General features: G+C 50.4%; 1 protein-coding gene across 1 annotated transcript in view; it reads left to right on the forward strand.

Moving 5' to 3' along the window:
- Positions 1–5,148: 5,148 nt before the first annotated feature.
- Positions 5,149–20,549, forward strand: part of Bcor (BCL6 corepressor) — a 130,070-nt gene continuing 114,669 nt past the window's right edge. Inside the window, exon 1 of the mRNA XM_070040628.1 lies at positions 5,149–5,170. The gene's annotated coding sequence lies outside the window, so the exon portion shown is untranslated. The remainder of the gene's footprint in view (positions 5,171–20,549) is intronic.

Genomic DNA, 20,549 nt, shown 5'->3' on the forward strand with positions numbered 1-20,549 from the left:
TATGCTGGGTTTTTGTTTTGTTTTGTTTTTGCAGTCCTGGGGCTTGAACTCAGGGCCCGGGCACTGTTCTGATCTTCTTTTGCTCAAGGCTAGTACTCTATCATTTGAGCCACAGTGCCACTTCTGGCTTTTTCTGTGTATGTGGTACTGAGGAATTGAACCCAGGGCTTCATGCATGCTAGCAAGCACTCTACCACTAAACCACATTCCCAGCCCCTTAAACATGCTTGTAATCCTAGCTACTCAGGAGGGGGAGGCAGTAGGATCTCAAGTTCAAAGTTAACAAGACCCTACCTCAGTAGGAAGAAGGGGGGAGGGAAGGAAGAAGAGGATGAGAGAGAGTAGAAGGGAGGGAAGAAGGAGGGAAGGAGGGAAGGGAGGGAGGGAGGGAGGGAGGGAAGGAGGGAGGGAGGAAACAAATGAAAGAAAAAACAAATGAAGAACCAGGCTCTATCACTTGAACCACAGAGCCACTTCTGGCTTTTTCTGATTATGTGGCAAGAACTCTACCACTGAGCTACCTTCCCAGCCCCTTCCATGAGATTTTTTTTTAATTTTTATTTTATTGTAAAGATGTTGCACAGAGAGGTTACAGTTACATGAGTAAGGCAATGAGTACATTTCTTGTGGAACATTGTTACCCCCTCCTTTTCCTAATATCTCTTCCCTCCCCCAGACTAACTCCTTTCTAACCAAGTGCTCTGAAAAAGTTTTCTGGATGGAGTCTTTGTACCCTTCCCATTTTCCTTATTTTTTTAATTTATTTTTTATTGTGATGTTGTACAGAGGGGTTACAATTACATGAGTAAGGTAATGAGTATGTTTCTTATCAAGCATTGTTGCCTCCTCCTTTGTTTCCCCTTCCCATCCCTTCCCATCACCCCCACACACACACCTCATGAGATTCTTATCTCCAATTAACCACCAGAAAATTGGAAGTGGAGCTGTGGCTCAAAGTGGCGGAGTGCTAGCCTTGAGCAAAAGAGCTCATGGATAGTACCCAGGCCCCAGAGTTCAAGCCCCACGACTGAGCAAAGAAAAAGAAAAAGAAGCCGGGCGCTGGTGGCTCACGCCTGTAATCCTAGCTACTCAGGAGGCTGAGATCTGAGGATCGCGGTTCAAAGCCAGCCCGGGCAGGAGAAACCGTGAGACTCCTATCTCCAATAAACCACCAGAAAACCGGAAGTGGCGCTGTAGCTCAAGTGGTAGAGCGCTCGCCTTGAGCTGAAGAGCTGAGGGACAGCGCCCAGGCCCAGAGTTCAAGCCCCACGACCGACAAAAAAAAAAAAAAAAAGAAAGAAAGAAAGAAAAAGAAAAGAAAAAGAAAAAACAGGGGCCAGCGTGTGGCTTAGTGGTACAGCCCTTGCTTACTAGTGCTCCCGGCCCCCCCCCAAAAAAAAACCCTCAGGCCAGTTACCTGAAAATTAACTAAAACAAAATAGGACTACCTCAAGCAGTAGAGCATTTGCTTAGCATATGTGAAGCCCTGGGTTCCATCCTCAGCACTCCAAAAGCTTCTGGCTTTTTCTGAGTAGTATTATTGGAAATAAAAGCCTCACAGACTTTCCTGCCCGGGCTATCTTCAACCCCTGATCTTCAGATCTCAGTCTCCTGAGTAGCTAGGATTACAGGCGTGAGCCACCCCTGCCCAGCGTTGTTGTTGTTGTTGTTGTTTTAAGAATGAATATCACACACCCCATAAATCCTTTGAGAACTTTACTCCTCATCATGAGCAGATTTGGGGACCCTTGAGTCCAGGGAATAATTCTCAAGTATGGTTTCTCTTACTTTGTACCACCTGTGTTCACTCACTGTCCTCATGCTCAAACCCAGCCTGAGAGTCCCTGGAGAATGGAAGAGGCATCACTGTGCCTGGGTGTCCTAAGCTTTCCTCACTTCTAGCTCCAATGGGGTTTGCAGGCCAAGTCAATGTCACTGTTTCCACAACATCACTTCCTCTGCAGCGTGAGAAAAGAGGAAGAAAACTGGCTATGCGACTCTCCTCTCCCCCCAGGGAAAGCACAAAGCTGTTGGAAACAATAAAAGCAGTCCAGTGTAAAGGGGAGACTTTTGTCTGTGTAGTCAGGGGTTGCTGGGCCTGAGACTTCCTGCAGGGACATTGGGCAGCTTTGCAGATAAATAAACGATCACATTCAGAATGACCAGCCTAGAACACTTTTATGAGCCTTTTCTCCTCCCCAGGCTGTACACAGATAATAAATCAAATTAGCATCTCGAACCTCCGGTTCAGCATCACTTGTCACTAGTTTTTTCTTGCACAAGGGTGAGTGAGTTTCCACAACTCCCGCATGAAGCCTCTGGCCTCCTTGAAAGTCCTCGGTTGCTTCCAAAATGGGCTGGCCTCAGCCAGGGTCGCGCAGGTCATTCCAGACCAGAGTATGAAAGAGGCAACTAGAAACTCAGACTGGTGGTGATTCAGAGAAAGAGAATACACATTTGTCATTTCTCTGTTATAATCATAGGGATATGAGCCAAAATAGGTAACTGTCAAAAAGAGAAGGAAGAGGTAGAGAAGAAGGGAGAGAGGAAAAGGAGGAAGACAGCAGTGATCAGAAACAGAGATGAGCATCTTTCCTATTCCTAATGTAGTGACTTACAGCACAGGAAAATAATAAATTAAAGGAGAACGTTTGCTTTCAGCTAACAAACTAAAATGTGTCCTCATTTCAGATTACTAGAGGACTGTGACAGAAGGATTAACTGATTAGGTTTAGAAGATGAGGTGGGGGTAGATTACAATAAGGTCTAGAATCAAACTCTATTGGGCTCTGAATGTAAGAATATTTTGTAAGCCAGGCGCCAGTGGCTCATGCCTGTAATCCTAGCTACTGAGGAGGCTGAGATCTGAGGATCTCGGTTCAAAGCCAGCTGGGACAAGAAAGTCATGAGACTCTTATCTCCAATAAACCACTAGAAAAGCAGAAGTGGCGCTGTGGCTCAAGCGGTAGAATGCTCGCCTTGAGCTGAAGAGCACAGGGTCAGTGTCCAGGCCCAGAGTTCAAGACCCATGACCAACAAAAAAAAAAAAAAAAAAGAATATTTTGTAAGTCTGGTGCCAGTGACTCATGCCTGTAATCCTAGCTACTCAGGAGGCTGAGATCTGAATATCATGGTACGAAGACAGCTAGGGCAGGAGAGATTCTTTTCTCCAATTAAGCACAGAAAAAGTCAGAAGTGATGTGCTCAAGGCTCAAGAGTGATAGCCTTGAGCAAAATGAGCTCAGAGATAGAGCCTAGGCTCAGAGTTCAAGCCCCAGGATAAGAGCTAGCGAGAGAGAGAGAGAGAGAGAGAGAGAGAGAGAGAGAGAGAGAGAGAGAGAGAGAGAGAGAGAGAGAGAGAGAGAGAGAGAGAGAGAATTTTTAATTACATTCTGTCTTGAGCCAATCAGAAAACAGGGCAGCATGGAGTGCCAGCAGCTGCTCTCCAGATTTCAGAGATGGTCCCACTGACTAGCATGGAAGGGCTGTAGACTAAAGTGGATGGCTGTCTTCCTTGGAGAGAAACCTCACAACTGGTAGGACTTTAACTCTGAGGCAAATTGTGCAATGTGGTCCCTGAATTTAAAAAAACAAAACAAAACAAAACAAAACAAAACAAAAAAAACCAACCTCTGAGCTGGGGGTAGTCACGTCCATAATCCTAGCTACCCAGAAAGCTGAAATCTGAGGATCACACTTCAAAACCAACCCACGCTGCAAACAGAGTCTTATCTCCAAATGACTGCCAAAAAGCTAGAAGTGGAGCTGTGGCTCAAGTGGTAAAGTGCCAGCTTCAAACAACAACAAAAAAAAGGCTAAAGGACAGTGCCCAGAACCTGAGTTCAAGCCTCAGTACATACACACACACACACACACACACACACACACACTTGCTGAGCTGTTAAGCCCTGCTATCCTAGCCCAAGCCTTTCCAAGGAAGTCAATGAACCATATCTGGTGGTTGTACCCTCTTTCCCACTTGCTATGTTCAGAATTACTTCAGGTGCAATGTCAGGCTGCCTGGCCCAGAGCAGAAGCCTACAAAATAGGAACCTGAGGTGTATAGGTGTATGTGTGTTCAGGGGGTGGAGGGTTTATGGCTGAGTCTAAGTAGCAGCTGGTTTGGGTATGTGCCTCACCAAGTTCAAATACTTGCTAGAGTGACTGGGGCTAGAGGGGGAGGAGGAGGAAAGAATGGGAGGTTCATATATGTTTCAGTAAGATTTCCTGTTATTGTAAGCACAGCCATAGGTTTTATTCAGGTAGGGCAATCTTCTTGGGGGAACAATCCTTAGGGCTTTCAGTCAATGGTCTGCCAATCATTTGTTGAGAAATGCATTCATTCAACAAATATTTATCAAGTGCCCACATACCAACCACGATTTTCCATTCAAAATATATAGCCTTTAAGTGAACACTAGGCTTTTCTATACCGTCTGTATTTTTGTTACAAAGGTGACTATTAGCATATATTATAACTTTATTTTTATTTTTTATTTATTTATTGCCAGATGTGGGGCTTGAACTCAGGGCCTAGGCCGTATCCCTAAGCAATTTCGCTCAAGCGTAGTGTTCTACCACTTTGAGCCACAGCTCTCTACTTCTTATCCTAGCTTAACATCCTGGACTCTGAGATATCTGGGCTCAAATTTTCACTGTCACTTAATTAGCTACGTAACTGAGATTAACATTAGCTACCCTTCTTCTGCGGCCTCAGTTTCCTCTAACGTAGCCCAGATCGTGGGAGTGGGAGTTACCATTGTTAGCACAATATCCTCACCCTCGCCCGCCCTCCCCCCCACCCCCACCCCCCGCCCCATCCCAGCTCTGCCCAATGCCATAGTCCACTGCTTCCTGGTATTTCTGAAGCGGTCCAGGCCCTTCTCAGCCAGGCCGCTGACCCTGGAAATCGGGTCACACTAGAGAAGGGGAGGGGGAGGGGGGTCCTTTACACGCTGCTGGCGTTTCCCCAGGGCCTCCGGATAGTCTAAAAACTCACTTCAGAGGAAGGGAAAGAGCATGAAGTGGCTCTTTCGATCTGAGACACCCCCCTCCCGGAGAAATCACCCCCTCCCCCCAGCCCAGCGCGGAGTGAAATCTTAGAAGCCACGGCTGCTGGGTTTGAACGGAATGCTGGAGTCGGTGGAAGCCGGAGCTGGTCCGCCCGAAGGTCAGCGAGTTGTTTTGAGTTCTCGTACCCGGAAGAGGAGGGTGGGGGGACGGTGGTAGGGAGGAGAGGACGCCAGGCCCCGAGAGACCCCGCGTCAGAGCAGAAATTGTTTGTGCTCCGGAACAGGCAGCTCAGCGGAAGCCGCGACGGGGGCGGGTCACGTGCAGCGGTGGCCGCGCAGCTGGCGGGGGAGCCGAGCTGGGACCAGAGCCGGGCTAGGCGGGGGTGGCACGGGGCGGCGGCCTAAAGTGGAAGCGGAGTATTCGGGGGTGCTAGGAACGAGTAACCACCCAGATCTCGGAAACTCGGAAGCTGCGCGCTTTATGCCGGGCTGGTGTAGGAGCTTGGGAGCTGGGAGCTCCTCGTGGTGCAGAACGCAGTGGGGGGGGGGGGGGAGAGGGAGATCGCTGTGGGGCAAGAGAGATGAAAGGGAGGTGGGGGAGGGTAAGGGGGGAGATCCCCGGCAAGAGTGAGACCCATGTGGAGACTGAGCGGGTTAGCTGAACCCCAAGAATCGAAGAGCCACTCTTGGTAGTCACCGGCCTTGTTTTCTTGTTGCAAGCAAATCCCCGAACGACCGGAACCGCCATCCCAGCTTGTGTCCCAGGGGAGCCCCTCGGTGCATGGGGGAGGGGGAGTGCGTCCCGCCGGGGCTGCTCCTAGAGCAGAGGGGGGAGGGGTGGAGGGGAGGTGACTTGGAGGGGGTGCAAGCCGCTAGTGCACTCTCCCCCCTCCCCATGAGTAGCCCAAGAAAGAAGGAAGCTATCTTTGGGGGCCTCCCCTGGGGGGGCATGAGGACCTTGGGGCTGGCAAGAGACAGGACAGAAACCGTCGAGCCTGCCTTGAAGATAGACAAGGCCTCGTAGCTAGCAGGGAGTTGCCCCCCACCACGCCTTCCCCCAAAGTGGCGCGTGCTACTCTGATGTGGGAAGAAAAGGATCCAAACTTGGCTGTCTACCCGAACCTTTGCGAGGGGAGGGGGGTAAATGCCTTACTTTGCTGTCCCCCTTAGTCCTCAGTGGCCTGAGATGTATTCCCTTTCCTAGGAGAGTCCAAGAAGCACAAGTTCGAGGCCTAGGAAGGATCAGATAGTGTGGGCAGGCCTGAGATGGGAAATCCACCCACATTCTTCAGGAGAAGGCTCGCAACAGTTATCTGGCAAAGTTCCCCTCCCCCCCTTAGGGGGACGGAGGGGGGGGTGGCTCGATGGGGAAAGGGGGTGCCCTCGAAGCTGGAAACGGTGATGCTTGCTACTTTCACTGCACCCTCAGCCCGCGGGAGAGGGACATACGGGCCTCCTGCACGTTCGCGTCCCCAGACACTGCACCTCCATTCACTGCATCGTCTGCTCCGAGTCGCGGGCAGCAGCGAGTGCTGAGCAGAGTCTGGGACGACGCGGCAAGACGCCATTTGCATCTCCCCCTCCCCCCTCCCCGCAGGTTGGCGGGGGCGGGGGTGTCGCCCGCCGCGGAAGCGTATTCCTGGCAGTGACACTGATTAGATGCTGTGTGGGTACGTGCACAGAATCGGGGTGGGCCTTTCCCTCTCGTGTGCGTGCACACTTTCGGGTTGGAAAAGTTGCCGGTCCACTTCCCTCCCCCCTCCACCTCCCCATCCCCTCGCCGCACAGCTGGTGTCTCCAGGGCAACATTAGGGGAGCACATTTGCTTTTACACATGGGAGAGAGAGAGAATCGAGCCGGCGCGGGGAAGGCCGCCGGGCCCAGGCCACGAAAATCCAGCCCTGGCTTTGCGTCGAGCTGCTTGAGTGCGGCGCGTACGCGGGGCCCGGCCAGCGGAGGCCTGGTTTCCATCTGCCCCTTTCGCCTCTGTGTTAAGTTCGTCGGGGAAAACCCAACGATCCGTGCAGAGCCCCTCGGAGGAGAGTTCCCCACCCCACCCCCACCCCCCAAGCTTGATCCTGACCGATGGAAAAAATGACAGTATAGGTCAGAGGAGGCTGCCCGCGAGAATGATCGCGGCCGCCTCCGTTCTCTGGGTTAAGGGAGGATGGGCGCCTCGCCAGGAAACCGCCGAAGGAGGAGCCATGAGTGCTGCCTGCCCCCTTCCCTCGGTAGAAAACGTGGATTCTCCGAGGGACCAGACAAATCTAGTCAGACAGCTGTGGGAACTTACCCCATTTACAGATTCCTCATTTATATTTTAAAGCAAGACCATCCCCCCCCCCATAAAATACACGTTGATTCCCATTTTAAAAGACTACGAGAACAGGTTAACCTTGCTGTGTTTCTTTTTAAACGTGTCTGCAGGAGATGCCAGGTGAGCACTATTATGTTGGCATGGCCAATGTGTACCCTAAGAAGGCGTGGTCCCTCAGGCGCCCCACCTTCCAGAGGCTTTAATTAATAGAACTGGCAAAGAGGATTCTTTCAAGTTTGTAGTTTCTATTTTAGACGTTGCTTACTCTGTGCAAACTCATGGGGGGGGGGGAAGTGTTTGTACTTCGCATTCATAGCCCACGTGTTCTTGCTTTTTCCTTTCCTTTTTTCCCCCTTTTCTTTTCACATTTCCTGAGGACGTGAAGTAAAGTGAGGAGAGGAGGTGGCCAAGATGTGTGCCGCCGCCGCCCTCAGACTCTCACTTGCGCACCACGCGGCCTCGGAGGAGGGGGAAAGTGAACTCTCGGGGTGGCGCTCAAGATCTGGAATTCTGATTTAGGGCTGCGGAATTGATCTTGAAAGCTGGCCGGGCCGCGGCTTGTGGGGGCTGGGGCGGTGAAGGGGGAAGCCCCAGAGATGACCCAGAGGCCTCAGGAGCAAATCTGGAGGCGCCGGTGTTCTTTGTTTTTCACAGGGCTGGCAACCTGGCACACACTGTTCAGATAAGGATCGACTGAGCGCACCGCCAGCACTTTTCTGTGTCTGCCTAGTAGCCACATAAGGGCAAGGCCATTGGCGTTCTCTTTGAAATGGAAAAGGCAGGCTCACCTAATGAATTTTGGGTGACCTAGGGTAAGATCAGCTGGAAAGGCTGAGGCGCCCTTAGGTACTTCTTTACCATCACATTGTGCTGGAGATGGGGGATGAGAAGCCATTTACACAGGCAGTACTTACTATTTAGATGTCAGGAAAAATTGGCCCCCCCATGGCAGACGATTTATGTCCAGCTCCAAAAACTGGCTTATAGGAGGTGGTCTCGAACCATCAAAATGAAGGGCTTAAAAGAGTGAATCGGAAACTGATGCCTTTCTCCAAGCTGCAGACAGAGGGCAGGGGGAATGGTCCCTGGGCCCTGAGGGAACTTGTCCTAAATGAGTCTAAATGAGCACCATTAAAGAACGCTATCTCAACCGGGCAGGGATGGCTTCGTGATGTAGTCCTTAGTTACTCAGGAGGCTTGAAATCTGAGGATCTTGGGTTGTAACCATCCTGGGCTGGAAAGTTAATGAGATTCTTATCTCCAATTAGCCAGAAAAAAAAAATCAGAAGTGAGGCTGTGGTTCAACTGGTAAAGCATTGGCCTTGAGTTAAAGGACAGTACCCAGATCCTGAGTTTTTAAAGGAAAATAGTAGTGCTCTTTCTACTTTCCTCCAAACCTCTGGCTCCTCTGGCCTTGGGGAACTTGAACAGGAACTTGTCTTACTCATTTTCCATCCATAAGAAGTTACTACTAGATCGTAATAAGAGCACTCAACTTTGCACGCAGTGGTCCATGTACTGTGTCAGGTATGGTATCCTCAAGGACAATCCTGTGCGGTGGCTTCGGTGTACTTCGGTTGGTCATTAGGGAGAAGCTGAGATTCAGAACTCTTAAAACAGTTTACCTCAAACTGCAGCCTGGGATAGGGCCTGGATTGAACTGTAAAAGGCCCTGTTGCCTCTTCAGCTTTATTTAGCTCTATTTATTTAAGTCTCAAAGGGTCAGACGGAACCCCAACCTTCCAAAGGAAAATATTGTGGGAAGAAATTCCAGGGACCAATAGTTGGTTATTGTTTTGTGCTGGTACTAGGGCTTGAACTCAGGACTTCGGCACTGTCCCTGAGTTCTTTTCACTTAAGGCTAGCAGTCTACTACTTGAGCCATAGCTCCAGTTCCCACATTTTGGTAGTTCATTGGAAGTAAAAGTCTCTCTCGCAGACTTAACTCCACTAGCTTGACTTCAGCCAACGAACCTTACTTCTCAGTCTCCTGAGTAACTAGGATTATGTTTCAGGCAAGAGCCAATGGTGCCTGGCATTGACTATTATTTTGCAAAGAAAAAGTTCTAGAGCCTGGTATGGTGACTCTGAAGCACTGAGGGTGTCAGGAAAGGCTCTGCAAAAGCCACTGGTCCACCTAGCCCCATAGCATCCAGTGGGTGGTCACATCCTCCGGAGGTGACAATGGGCTGGGGGCAGCCCATGGCTTAGGAACACCTTATCACCAAGTGTCAGTGGTCTCCTGTGGCAGAGTTGAGCCACCAGCCCTGAGCATGGCACAGCACAGCCAAGCGTTGGGGAACCCCAAGTCTTTAGTCCCAGTTGAGATTGTTGTTTCTGGATTGCTTACTCTCCCCCTCCTCCCTCAACATCCATTTCCCAACCCTGGGTCACGAAGACAAATATACCAATGTTCCAAACGCTGGCCGGTCTCCTGGCCTCCGATTTCCTTTCCTCCAGCCAGCTGGGGCTTTCAAAAGCCCGTGGCAGTTTGGTGGTGCACCGGCTACAGTCCAGGCAGAAGGGCCGCATCTCCCTACTCCCCAGCATCTGTGGGCGCATGGGTACCTTTGGGGCGCACAGCCAGCCCTGTGGATCCCTGTGTGTCCCTTCCCAAGAAGTGACTGCTGCTGGCAAAGACCTGTTCGCCCCGGGTTTCACAGTGACCCAAGAATGAGAGAGCAGGTCAGGGCTCAGCCACTGCACTAGAAGTCTGCTCTAAACATCTTGTATTGTCTTGCAGCTTGACACCCCTGCGTGCCCGGGGGGGCACTGTATGTCACACACACACACACACACACACACACACACACACACACACACACACACACACACACACACACACACACCCTTAATGCTTTGAATTCTCAAAGCCTTAAGGATTTCCCAGTTGGGCAGCGTGGATGCCCCTCTGCCCTGGCTACCGGCTAGGATCGCGCTCTCTGCAGCACTTGCGGGCGTAGCAGAGAGAGCGTAGCAGAGAGAGCGAGAGCCTGGGCCGGCCGCCCAGGCAAGGGTGGGAGGGAGGGAAGGGAGGGGGAGGGGGAAAGGGGGGGGAAGGAGGGAGTGCGGCAGCCCGCGCGCCTCAAGGCAGAACACACGCCTTTCCCGGAACCTTGAAACCCAGGGGAGCCGCTGCCATCTTCGCGTGACGAGCAGCGAGACGCCGGTGATTAAGTGTTTCTTTCCGGCTCCCTCCCCGGTTGCGGCTCTCCTCCTTTCCACAGGGCTGGAAGAATAAAACCTGGGGAAAACCACACACACTGAGCTCTCCATTGGCTCTCCAGGGTCTCTGTGTCCCGTTCCCGCCCCCCCTCAGGATGTCAGCATGGTGGTTGGGGGGGGGGGATAGAATCTGTCACTGAGGGCCACAAGCCTCTGTCCCCATCCCCTGTAGCTCACATCTCAAGAGTTTAATGGGGAGAGGGAACACATTGTCCAAGCCAGAAGCTACCACCGGACTCTCTGAGCTCCTCATCTCCCCATCCCCCAAAGAAAACTAAACCTAAACATAAGAATCTCCCCCACACCTACACCCAGGACTAATCTACCTTGGCCTCCTGGGATTAACTGAACTCACAGGTCCATAAAACACTTCCAGCGCCAGTCAGAGGGGGTCGATCTGCAGAAACACTTTAAAACTGTCCTACTGGGCCTGGAGTTGGAAGGAATCCGGTGGACAAAACTGAGAATCATAAACTTACCCAGCTATGCTGGGAGCCACATCAAGCAGGAGAGTGGCTTGGTTTTGGTAGGCGGATCTCTAAATGACATTGATATAGGGGTAGATGGGTGCAGGCTGGAGCCTAGAAGATTCCACCTAGCTTCTGACTGGCTTCAATGAGGAAGACAAATATCCTGAAACTTTGGGAAGGGGACAGCAGTATTCCTGAGAACCCTTGTGTTAAAACATTTTGTAAGTGTGGCCTGACCTGTCCACTTCTTTATGGTCCATGTTCAACCTCTCTCTTTTCCGGAAAAGCCAGTGATTTGCTGATTTCAAGCCAGTAGAAGGAAGCCCTTCCTCAAATCTGTAGAATAGGAAGAGATAGAATGTATCCAAGACTAACTTGTTACTTTGAGCCTCTTTTCTGGTACTTTTTTAAAAAATTAAAATTTTCAAACAGTGGTCAAGTCATTAGAATGTTCTAAGAAAAATCCCTGTCAAAAATTAGGGGTAATGCCCTATGCTGGTGGCTCACGCCTGTAATCCTAGATACTCAGGAGGCTGAAATCTGAGGACCGCAGTTCAAAGCCAGCCAGGGCAGGGAATTCCATGAGACTCTTATCTCCAATCAACCACTAGAAAACCATAAGTGGCGCTGTGGCTCAAGTGGTAAAGCACTTACCTTGAGCTGAAGAGCTCAGGGACAGTGCCCAAGCCCAGAGTTCAAGCCCCACGACCGACCAAAACAAAAAAAGTCCACATAACTCCAATAAGCCAGCAGAAAATCAGAAATGGAGCTGTGGCTCAAGTGGTAGAGCACTAGCTTTGAGCACAAAGAGGCTCAGGGACAGCACTCAGGCCCTGAGTTCAAGCCTCAGGACTGGCCAAAAAAAAAATATATATATATAGTGGTAATGGGAACTATAAGGGTCATTGAAAATAGGTTAAATCACATTTCAAAAAGAAAGCCGAAGAATATAAATTCAGAGTCGCTTCCCAGAGATGTCCCCTTCTGTTATTCTAGAGAACAGATGCCGGTAGATAGACACCCCCTGCGCGCGCGCACACACACACACGCACAGGACCCTTTACATAGGCCCCACTTGGTCAGCTAAGTGAAAGATGATGTTGGTGGGTGAGGACAGTAAAAAGGGAGACAATTTAAGTGCTTGCAATGAATATCAAAAGACAGACCTAGGTCTGCTGCTGCTCAAACAGTACAAGGAGGTGCCCCCTGTGGTCACCACACAGCCTTGAAGGTTTCGATCGGTGGTAGTAGGAGGGGAGTGGCTGGGTTGCAGGGCCAGGCCACCCACCGGCCACCTTCTCCCCTACGTGGCTCTGGGACCTTGGGCTAAGTTTAACCAGCTTCTACCACACTGCCCTTGGGCTTCACCCTCCCTGTCTTGGTGCTCAGGCTGGATCCCAAGCAGTCCTTGCGCTACCCCCTTGTGATTCATTTAGCTGCTGTGCAGAAAGCCTGTTTACCTCCCCAGCCCATGGTGACTCAATAAGCGTACAAAGCCCCTACGCCAGCACCGACCAGTAGGGGGGGATTGTCCTATAGATTATGTCTCCTGGTTTTTGTTTTGTTTTGTTTGTGTTTTTTAAACCAGAAGGCTTGGTTGGAGAGGGGGTGGGGTGGCATGTTGCTGCTGTTTTTTAAAACACGGTATTTGAAAGAGAAACAAAAGCCTTTTAGGAGGTAACAAGGCTTTTTATTTTTTACATATAAAAAGTGCAGCGAAATACCAAGAGGCCCCCAGCCGTGATAAACTAAGTGGTTGGCTGATTTCAACAATTAGCACTTAATCTGTTATCTCTGATCAGCAAATAAGTTTGGAGGCTCTGAAGACTCTGAATTCCTGTTCTCGACCACTGTCTAGTGCTGAGACCTGTCGGACACTTGCGATGGTTTTGCTTTCTCCCAATGTGAATCCAGTTCTGCAAATATGGGTTTCCTAAGTTGAGAGCATAGGCTTGAACCACAGAAGATTGTCTCTCTGCCTCGTCCTTTGGAGCCTAGGCTTGTCTGGTTCAGATTTCTCCGAATTGGTTTGAATCCCCTGAGTTAGCAGACCTCCTGATCTTACACTTCGTGGGCCTCCAATAAATGTGCAATGAAACTAAAGTGAGGTCTGTAATGCAGCCTGATGTGCGGTCTCACCCTTGGAAGCCCATTCCGGTGTCCAGAGCCCCTGGGCCGCTGTAGCCTTGTAGGCAGCTTCTCCCTGAGTGGGCCAGGGCGGGCGGGGGAGGCCAGGAGGCACGAATCGCCTGGAGCCTGCACGATGATAAATATTGCGCAGACAGCCCATAAATAATTTGCATTATGTTCAGCTGACAACGCAGGGCGATTAATTTTAATAGCTACATATTTGCCTGGGCTGCTGCTTTCGTAGGCCCGGTAATGAAAGGCGAGAGGCTGCCCTGGCTCTGTGCTTATGGTCTCAGAAGGCAGCCAGGAGGATCGGAAAGACCCAATTCAGTGTCTTCGCCACGCAGCACCCCCTCCTAGTCCCCTCCCCCTTTCCCCTTCATGCCGTGTCGAGGTGGGGTGAGCATCTGAGCACATCTCCCTCACCCAGGCCTCGAGCAACAGGAGCCATCATAATGACACTGCACATTTACCTTGGTGGGGAGTGCCACTTGTGGACTCGCGAGACCCTCCCCGCAGCGATGGCCCCAATCCAGCCTTAAGTCTGAATTTGGGAAAGGATTCCGGGGTCCACTTTGATTGAGGGAGAGGTGCTGACATTTGTCGCAGCCAATTCACCAGTGGGCCGCAGCTTCCCGGGGCCTTCCCCCCCATCCTCCCCCGTTGGGGTAAGAGACTAAACAAAGCCCCAGCCTGCCCACGCGTCTGATCGAGAATGGTCTTTCTGCGGGAGCCCCCCACACACACACCCTAAAAATGCTTCTACTAAAATGTTTCTACTTGCAAGAGACGGCACGTGAAGAAGGGAAGAAAGGGGTTGGAGAAGCTCTTTTAAAGGGGGAGGGGGAGGGGAAGGCAGCGAGAGAGGACTAGGCGCAGCGGCCCGCCGCGGTCCCGTGGTGGTCGGGTGCGCGCGTGTGCGTGTTTGTGTGTGCGTTCCGATGACAAAGCCCCGCCACCGCCAGCAAAGCTCCCCGCTGCTGGAACCCCGGTGGGGGAGGGGATCGAGAGGATCGCAGCCCTCGCTGGCGTAGGTGGGGAATCAAAGCCTCCCTGGAGAAAGAGTTCATTCATGAGCCGTAGGAGGCTCCCCGGCCCGGCCAGGTGGAGCCTGCCGAAGCCAACACCTGTGTATTTGCCTTTTTGGAAACAGGAGAGTGCATCGATCATTACCATATTTTAATTGCCTCTCTCAAAGGTCATCTCTAATTATGGGTTGCGAGGAGGGTTGGCCAAGGGGTCTGTAGCCCTTTATTATCTGTGTGTCTGTGTGCGAGTGCGCGCTCACGCGCGAGTGCGCGCGCCCGCGTCGCCGTTGAGACAATGCTCTCAGCTCTTATCAAAATGCCAATTCGAGGGTGTCCCTGCGCGGCTGCGAGACGATCACGACGTGCTGGATCCACGCAGACCTGGCACAATAAAAAGGCGAACAGGCGGCACAGGACCGTAGAGACCCACGAGTTTTCTTTTTAGATACAGTCGTGCGAAAGAGACGACAACAATAAATAACGCGCAGCAGGATTAAAACGCATTTTCATTTCTAGGACTGCGGATTGTATCGAACCCTTCGATTCCCCAAGACCTTTCAGTGCCCACGTGAAGTCCTGCATAGGGACAGGTGCGGGCCACAGGGCGGCTTGGGACTGCTCGGATTAGCAATGTTATTTTCATATTAATCTCTTCCCTGGGTTCAGCCTGGTTGTCAATTACAGTGATGTGGAATATCCTTAATGATGTCTGTTTTATGGGAACCAATACCGGGCTAGTTGAAAAGGAAAAAGAAAACAGGTTTTTTGGTTTGTTTGTTTTTTAACTTTTGAAAGTCTGCATTTCCTTAGGCTTTTGTTTTTGTTGTTGTTGTTGTGTTGTTTTTGGTGCCGGTCCTAGGGTTGAACACAGGGTCTGAGCACTGTGTCTGAGCTTTTTCCTTTTTCCTTTTTTTCTCTCTCAAGGCTAGCGCTTCACCACTTAATTCACAGCTCCACTTCCGGCTTTCTGGTTAATTGGAGATAAGAGTCTCACCAACTCTCCTGCTCTGGCTGGCTTTGAACTGAGATCATCAGATATCAGCCTCCTGAATAGCTAGGATTGCAGGCGTGAGCCACCAGCACCTGGCTAGTTTTTTGGTGTTTTTTTTGTTTGTTTGTTTTTTTAAATCACTTTTAGAAAGTTGCGGCAAAAGCTCGATTGAACTTTCACCAAGGGAGAAGAGCAGTTGGAAGGTAGATTGGAGGGTCAGGGGTTTAATTTAGGAAGGTTATTGTGGAGATGGAAGGGGATAGAGCTTGGTGAAGAGCTGTTGGTCTGGGGTGGGCAGCAACCTCTGTGAACTTGATTTTCTCACAGGAGACTGACTGGCCTCTCTGAGCCACCAAGCCTTTCTTTGTTTCTGGGAGTCTCGTAAGAGGGAACTAGGGGTCAGGCGCCTTGAAGAGTCAGAGGGTTTTGTACTGGCTCTGCTTCCTGCCTGCCCCCCACACCTGGCCTCCTGGTCTGACCAGCCCTCAGCTCTGCCTGGAGGAAGGCAGAGCCAGATGACTAGTCCAACCCCCCAGAGACTGCCTGGCTTTCTCCTCCCCTGTAATCATAACCAGATGCGCTTGAGCGCCTTTCATCAGAGGAAGCCCGAAGCCCTTTAACAGGCTTCAATGAAAGCCTTGGAGGGCCTACTAGGCTGCTTGGTCCAGGTCCTGTGCCCATTTCCCAGCTGAATCAGCCCGGGGCTCCTGTCAAAGTCTAGCTCCTCCCATAGTATGCCAGAGGCCAAAGAAGTCTACCCAACCAAGACAGCCTGGGTGCCAGGCAGGTCCAAAATCTGTTAACAAGAGGAAAGAGATGCTAGGCACCCATCGTTCACACCTATAATCCTAGCTACTCAGGAGGCTGAGATCTGAAGATCATAGTTCAAAGCCAGCCTGGACAGGAAAGCCTGTGAGACTCTTACCTCCAATAACTACCAAAAAGCTGGCAGTGGACTTCAGTTCAAGTGGCAGAGCACTAGCCTTGAGCACATAAGATCAGGGGAGACCACAGGTCTGCTAGAAAGTTCTGGAACAGGCTTTATTTGGGCTGAAGATAGGAGCTCTGTTCCAATGAATATTTAGCCTTTTTGAGTCTGGGTTTCCTTATCTATAAAATGGACGAGAGAATGCCTGTGGCACAAGATTAGGTAGAGATCAGATGACAGCACTGCATGGAAAGCACCAGGAAGGAAATAAGCTTTTAGCAAACATGCAAGATTTGGAAGATTTGGGCTGGTATTATTTGAAATGTTGGAAGAAGATTTGTGTAAGGCCCTAGCTTGGCACAGGTGTTGCTGACCTGGAATATAGGTCAGAAGAAAGAATTGCTTCAAGACTAGTGATGTGGCTAGGCACAGGTAACTCATGCCTGTAATCCTAGTTCCTTGGGAGACTGAGATCTGAGGATCACAGCTCAAAGCCAGCCTGGGCAGGAAAAGTCTGTGAGACTCTTATCTGCAATTCATCACCAAAAAGCTGGAAGTAGAGCTGTGTCAAGTGGTAGAGCACTAGCCTTGAGCAAAAGAGCTCAAAGAGAGCTCATAGGCTTGGAGTTCAAGCCTTACTACTAGGGGAGAAAAAAGATGAGAAGTGTGGCTCAGTGGTAGAGTGTTTGCCTAGCATGTATGAGAGAGGCCTTGGGGTTCAACCCCCAAACCAGTGAAAGAAGACTCCTAAAATGTGTGAATTGGAGCCACAGGACCTCACTGTCCAACAATCATGCAGCCTCAAAGCTGTAAATTTGTGAAACTCTGCTAGCCTTTGGTCTCAACTTCTGGGGAAGAAGCAGGTCCTAGGCTGTTGGACTTCTTCCTATAAGGCAGAGTTGTGACTAGGACTTGGTAGTGCACTCAGGGCCAGGCTGCAGGAGATAATCCCAGTTGATACTTGCTTTCTGTGCTCTGGGAAAGAAGTGTCCCTTTAAACTTGACCTCTGTTTGGCTATATTTTACCTTTGGCAAGCCCATCCTAGGGCATTTAGAAGGCAGGGAGAGGCTCTAGGGCTGCCTAATTCTCTCCCTCTCCCTCTCCCTCTCCCTCTCCCTCTCCCCCTCCCTCTCCCTCTCTCCCTCCCTCCCTCCCTCTCTCTCTCTCTCTCTCTCTCCTCCCTCCCTCCCTCTCTCTCTCTCTCTCTCTCTCTCTCTCTCTCTCTCTCTCTCTCTCTCTCTCTCTCTCTCTCTCTCTGGGTAAGTCATGGAGCTTGACATCTGGGCCTGGGCATTCTCCCTCAGCTCTTCAGCTCAAGGCTAGCGCTCTACCACTTGAGCCACAGCGCCACTTCTTGTTTTCTGATGGTTTATTGGAAAAAAGAGTCTCACAGACTTTCCTGTCCAGGCTGGCTTTGAACCAAGATCCTCAGATCTCAGCCTCCTTAGTAGCTAGGATTACAGGCGTGAGCCACTGGTGCCTAGCACCTGCCTAATTCTCTTTACAGTTTCTATTCTGGGCTACTCAACAGGCTCCCCACCTTTCCCTCATCCCTATACCCACCCCCACTGTTTGGTGGGTTTTTTTTCCTCACTGCAGGCTGCTTTATTGTCAGTATAGGGGATTGATCCCAGGGTCAGTGTATGCACAGCAAAAGCTAGTGTTCGAGGCCCCCCCCCCACTTCTTTTTAAACAGTTAAGGTCTCTCTATTGCCCAGGTTGGTCTTGAACTCCTGGGCTTGAAAGATCTTCCTGCATCAGCCTCATGAGTAGCTAGATCTACAAATGTGTACCACCAAGCCCACCTTGTTCTTTTTTCCTCCTTAGCTGTCCTTTCTTTTTTTTCTTTTGATTTTTGCCAGTCGTGGGACCTGAACTCTGGGTCTGGGCGCTGTTCCTCAGCTCTTCAGCTCAAGGCTAGCACTCTACCACTTGAGCCACAACGCCACTTCTGGCTTTTTCTACTTATGTGGTGCTGAGGAATCAAACCCAGGACCTCATGCATGCAAGGCAAGCGCTCTACCACTGAGCCACCTTCCCAGCCCCTTAGCTGTCCTTTCTTCCTTCCAGTCTTTGCCTGGGCTGGCCTTCGACTGTGATCTTTCTACCTTGCCTCCTGTGTGTGTGTGTGTGTGTGTGTGTGTGTGTGTGTGTGTGTGTGTGTGTGTGTGTGTTGGTACTGGGACTTGAGCTCAGGACCTGGGTGGGCACTGTCCCTTAGCTTTTTGACTTAAGGCTGGTATTTTACAACCACCTAAGCCACAGCTCCCCTCTGACATTTTAGTGTGTAATTAGAGATTAGAATCTCATGAACTTTCTTGCCGGGCTGGCTTTGAACCTTGATCCTCATATCTTAGCCTCCTGAGTGGCTAGGATTATAGGTAGGAGCCACCAGCACCAAGCTCTGGCTGCTCTTCTTACATTTTGGTTTTGCTTTGTTGTTTGCTTGGAGTGGAAGAACCTGGACTCCTACTTTCCCTTCTTCGGTTTCACATTCCATATATATCCTGCAGCTCCTCTTCAGGTTGTAGCTAAGAGGGAAGATTGAAGGTCAAGGTGGCAGGACCCCAGGGCCTAGTGGTCTTGGGAGTATCTTCTGAGAAGGAAGAAAAAAAAATCAAGATCAAGAGCAGAGCCATCTGCCTGGAAATTCTGCAGATAAACCTAGCAGAGTAGGGGCTGGGAAGGTGGCTCAGTGGTAGAGTGTTTGCCTTGTATGCATGAGGTCCTGGGTTTGATTCCTCAGCACCACATAAGCAGAAAAAGCCAGAAGTGGCACACTGTGGCTCAAGTGGTAGAGTGCTAGCCTTGAGCTGAAGAGCTGAGGGGACAGCACCCAGGCCCAGAGTTCAGGCCCCATGAACAACAACAACAACAACAAAGCCACCTAGCAGTGTAGCAATGTGAATGGAAATTCAAGAGCTAGGAGTGTGAGTCAGACTATTTGAAGCAAGGATTTTTTTTTTTTAAGCATGGGACTTGTAGGGGAAGAAAAGAAAGCTGCCAAGCCTTCCACTTCCCATTCCTCCCTATTGCTGATGAGGACCCTTAAGGAGAGGCAAGAAAAATGTAGAGAGGAAAAGAATAGATGGGAGAGTAAAAGCAGCTGGTAGAAATGCTTGGTCCCCTCCGTTGCTCTCTTGTGCATCTCATGTAGTGCAGTTAGAACAACAAATAGGATCCTTGTCGCTGATCGATCTGGGAAAGGGGAGGGAAGTGTGAGGTTGGATTTGAAGATATGACAATAAAACAGCATTTCATGGAGACTGTGGTAGTGCGCATCTGTAATCCCACCGGGCCCTGAGGAGGCTAAGGCTGGAGGATTGAGAGGGAGGCCAGCCTGGGCTATATAATGACTTGCAGGCCAGTCTGGGATCTGTAACAAGATCAGTCTCAACCAACCAAACAAAAACCCATTGTATTACTGAAGGTTTGAGTCAGGATCACAAATTTCCTGTCCTCCATTTTGGTTTTTCCAGTATTGGGATGGAACCTAGGGCCTGACATATACTAGGCAGGCACTGTATTGCTGAGCCTTTAAATCCCCCAGCCACACTAGATTTTCATCTAATTCATCTTCCTTTGTGCTAACACACACACACACACACACACACACACACACACACACACACACACACACACACACACACACACACACACACACACACACACACACACACACAAAACAAAACGATCTCCTTCTGGGCCCTGGTTGTTCAGACCTATAATCTTAGCTACTCAGAAGGCTCAGATCTGAAGATCATGGCTTGAAGATAGCCCAGGTGGGAAATCTCCAATTGACCAACAAAAGGCTGGAAGGGGAGCAGTGGCTCAAGTGGTAGAGCACCAGTTTTGAGTGAAAAAACTAAGGGAGCCGGGTGCCAGTGGCTAATGCCTATAATCCTAGCTACTCAGGAGGCTGAGATCTGAGAGTTCAAAACCAGCTCAGGTAGAAAAGTCTGTGAGACTCTTCTCTCCAATTAACCACCAGAAAACCAGAAGTGGCTCTGTGGCTCCAAGTGGTAGAGCACTAGCCTTGAGGGACAGCACCAGGCCCTGAGTTCAAACCCCATGACTGACCTAAAAAAAAAAAAAAAAAAAAAAAAAAGCTAAGGGACAATGCCCAGCTTCTCAGTTCAAGCCCCTGATTTCCCTGTTGCATGTCAGCTACAAGGGAAGATTCGAGCAATTTAGTTCTCCACATAAACTGGCTCAGTGTGGAATTTGATGCAAAGACTCAACAGATGGGAGCTCACAGTAAGCTTGAAGCTTCTTCACCCTTTTGTCTGGCTACTGGCTGTGTCTTGAGCTGAGTCCCAAGGCACAAGCCCTGGGACTCTTGTGGGGCTCAGGTTTGCTCATAGAAAGGTGTCTCCATGACTAAGTTACAGAATAGCAGCACAGGACACCAAAAACAAATGGTCCTGCCACTGAGGCCTACCTAACC

Source organism: Dipodomys merriami, unplaced genomic scaffold (genome assembly GCF_024711535.1).
Source record: "Dipodomys merriami isolate MVZ:Mamm:240054 unplaced genomic scaffold, mDipMer1.0.p SCAF_3, whole genome shotgun sequence".
Classification (NCBI taxonomy): Eukaryota; Metazoa; Chordata; class Mammalia; order Rodentia; family Heteromyidae; genus Dipodomys; species Dipodomys merriami.